A 3,561-nucleotide genomic window follows, 5' to 3' on the forward strand; every position below is an offset into this window, starting at 1 on the left:
GTGTGACACAGTTAATGCCATGACCGGTGACGACAAGGTGGCTGCTTCAGCGGCTTGTCACGCTCTGTCCTGTGTCCTGTTACATGGAGCCAATTAGAAAGTCATTTGAAAACTAAAAAAGTCTACCAGGCTGGGTGGGTTCAGCCCCATTTGTGTGACCACAGGCTGGTCCTGAACAACAGCTTCCAGCCTGAAGAACTGCAGGCATCCGGTGACAGCCGGCGGAGTGGCGTGACTGCTCCTCCAAGCGCTCATAGGAAGCACACACGGTTCGTTCTCCGAGAATAGCTCTGCACCTGTAGACAGGCAGTTTCTGTTGTGGTGAGAAGCAGTGGAAGAAGAAACACAAAGGCAGGCCAGGGCCAAGCTGGTCCTGACTGAGACAACTCTTTTCTGTGGTGAGGTTGCTATGGCTTCACACTTCCCACTCACAGTCAATCAGTGCCACCTGCGGCCATAGCCCCTCAAGCCGCAGAGACACCTGTGTGGAGGGACAGCCAAGCCCATCCCCAGACCACCTGCCTGGGATTGCTGAGGCTGAGACTACCCCCAGTGAAACCCCAGACTCCGCCATATTTGGTCTTCATAAGTACAGACGAGCCTCCGTTTCCTCATTTTGCAAAGTGGGAATAATGATAGCTCTCTTCCAAGGCTGTGGTGATACGGTCCACTGGTGGCCAGCTGAGGAAGTACTTGTCTGTGGGTGGAGATGCTCCAGTTAATCTCCTGCCCCATTGCAGAGGCCTAGCAAACATCTGAAGACTATTCCCCTGGCTTGAGAGAAGGAGTGTGTGTAGAGCATGCTCAGGGTGCTGGCTGGTTTTATGTCTACTTGATAACCGGAGGGGAGGGGGCCTCAGTTGGGACAATGTCTCCATAAGATCGGGCTGTGTGCAAGACCGTAGGGCACTTTTTAAATGAGTGATTGATGGGGAGGGCCCAGCCCATTGCAGGTGCAGGTGATCCTGGCTCTATAAGAAAGCAGGCTGAGCAAGTCATGAGGACCAAGCTTGTGAGCAGCACCCTCCATGGCCTCTGGATCAGCTCCGGCCTCCAGGTTCCTGCCGTTTGAGTTCCTGTCCAAGTGTCTTCGATGACGAACAGTGGTGTGGAAGCATGAGCCATTTAAACCCTTTCCTCCCCAAGCTGCTTTCTTTGGTCATGGTGTTTCATCCCAGCGAACATCTATGGCATGTAGCTGAACTCAAGTAGCCAGATGACAAAGTCATCATATTCTACACCTGCTTACCTGGCATTTGATCGCATCTCTTCTACAACAGTATTTGCATGTGTGTTTATGTGCATACGTATACACGTGTGTGGGTGGAGGTCAGAGGTCAATGTGTCTTCCTAAATTGTCCTCCACAGCCGGGCGGTGGTGGCGCATGCCTTTAGTCCCAGCACTCGGGAGGCAGAGGCAGGTGGATCTCTGTGAGTTCAAGACCAGCCTGGTCTACAAGAGCTAGTTATAGGACAGGCTCCAAAACCACAGAGAAACCCTGTCTCGAAAAAAACAAAACAAAACAAAATGCTCTCCACATTATTATTTTTTTCTTTTTTAAAAAAGATTTATTTTATTTATTATATATACAGTGTCTGTCTGCATATTTTGCCTGAACGCCAGAAGAGGGCACCAGATCTCATTACAGATGGTTGTGAGCCACCACGTAGTTGCTGGGAATGAACTCAGGACCTCTGGAAGAGCAGCCCATGCTTTTAACCTCTGAGTCATCTCTCCAGCCCTCCACATTATTTTTTTTGATCCAGTCCCTCCACTGAACCTGGAGCTCACAGATTTAGTGATGGTAGCTGGCCAGCAGGCTGAAGAGACTCTCCTGTCTCCACCCACTTGAGGCCAGAAGCACAGGCATGTGCCGCCACACCTGGCTTTTTCACAGAGGTGCTAAAAGGCAGCCCCAGTCCCTCACGGTAAGCATGGTACCAATGATGTCATCACCCCAGCCCCCCAAACCATATTTTAGCTTCCCAATAAACAGGAAAATAATGCCTCTGATCAAACTGTTCATCAAAAGATGAAAACATGTGGCTGCGACAGTACTTGGGAGGCTGAGGCAGGTGGATGACATCAAGTTCTAGTGAGTTGCAGAGCAGCCAGGGCCACTTACTGAGACTGGCCCCAAAATATAAAGTAACAAATAAATGAAGTTTCAGGACGTGGCAGTACAGCTCAGTCTGAAGCATGCATACAGGCCTGGGTTTCATGCCCAGCACCACACAAACTGGGTATGATGGCAGATGCCTGTCTTAGCACTTGGAAGACAGACAGACTAGTGTAGATTGTCACCAGAGAAAGATGTATTCCATTTGTTTATGCTGCAGAATTACTTTAACTGTGCACCGGTCTGTTACTTTTGTTTATGTTACATTTGTTTAATTATGTAAAGCTGTTTTGCATTTTTTTCACCTTGCCTGCCTAAGGTACCTGATTGGTCTAATAAAAAGCTGAAGAGCCAATAGCAAGGCAGGAGAGGACTAGGCAGGGTTGGTGAGCAGAGAGAATAAATTGGAGGAGAAATCTAGGCTCTAGAGAAGAGAAGAATGAGAGGAGGAAAAAACCTGGGACAAGCCCAGGTCCAGAAGCCAGGCAGCATCAGCCAGCCAGACATAGACAGCATCAGCCAGCCAGACACAGACAGCAAGAAAGTCGGGAAAAGGGGCTGGAGATATGGCTCAGTGTTTAAGAGCTCTGACTTCTCTTCCAGAGGACTGGGTTTAATTCCCAGCAACCACATGGCAGCTCACAACTGTCTGTAATTCCAGTTCCAGGGGAACTGACACCCATGGTAATAATGCCCATATACATAAATTTGAAAAAATAAATTAAAAAAAGAAAGTAGGAAAAAGTAGATACGCCCAGAGACAAAAGGTAGATAAACAGGTTAATTTTTTTCTGTTTTTTTTATTTTATTATTTTTATATACATTGGTGTTTGAGGGAGTTGGATCCATTGGAACTTGAATTACAAACAGTTGTGAGCTGCCACGTAGGTGCTGGAAATTAAATCCAGGTCCTCTAGAAGAGCAGCCAGTGCTCTTAACCACTGAGTCATCTCTCCAGACCTGAAACAGGTTAGTTTAAAAGAGCTATCCAGAAACATCCCACGAGAGGCTAATCTTTATAATTATGGCTGACACGGTAGGAGAATGGGAGAGGAGAAAGAGAATCGGATAGTAAAACAATGGAGAAGTCCTTAGAACCGTGTAAAGGTCCTCATTTCTGCAACTGTCAGGGTGCTCAGAAATGCTCAATACAATTTGTTTCCTTCATGTACTTGGCTCGTCTTGAAGTCCTGTGCGCTGAAACAACCCACATCTTAAAAACAAAATAGCAGGGGTGGTGGTGGTGCACGCCTTTAATCCCAGCACTTGGGAAGCAGAGGCAGGTGGATTTCTGTACATTCAAAGACAGCCTGGTCTACAGAGTGTTCCAGGACAGCCAGGGCTACACAGAGAAACCCTACCTCCAAAAAAACAAACAAACAAACAAAAAAGCAAAGAACAACGAAAAAACAAAACAATCTTTCAGACCTGGTGCTCAAAC

This window comes from Microtus pennsylvanicus, chromosome 3, assembly GCF_037038515.1.
Source record: "Microtus pennsylvanicus isolate mMicPen1 chromosome 3, mMicPen1.hap1, whole genome shotgun sequence".
Taxonomy (NCBI): Eukaryota; Metazoa; Chordata; class Mammalia; order Rodentia; family Cricetidae; genus Microtus; species Microtus pennsylvanicus.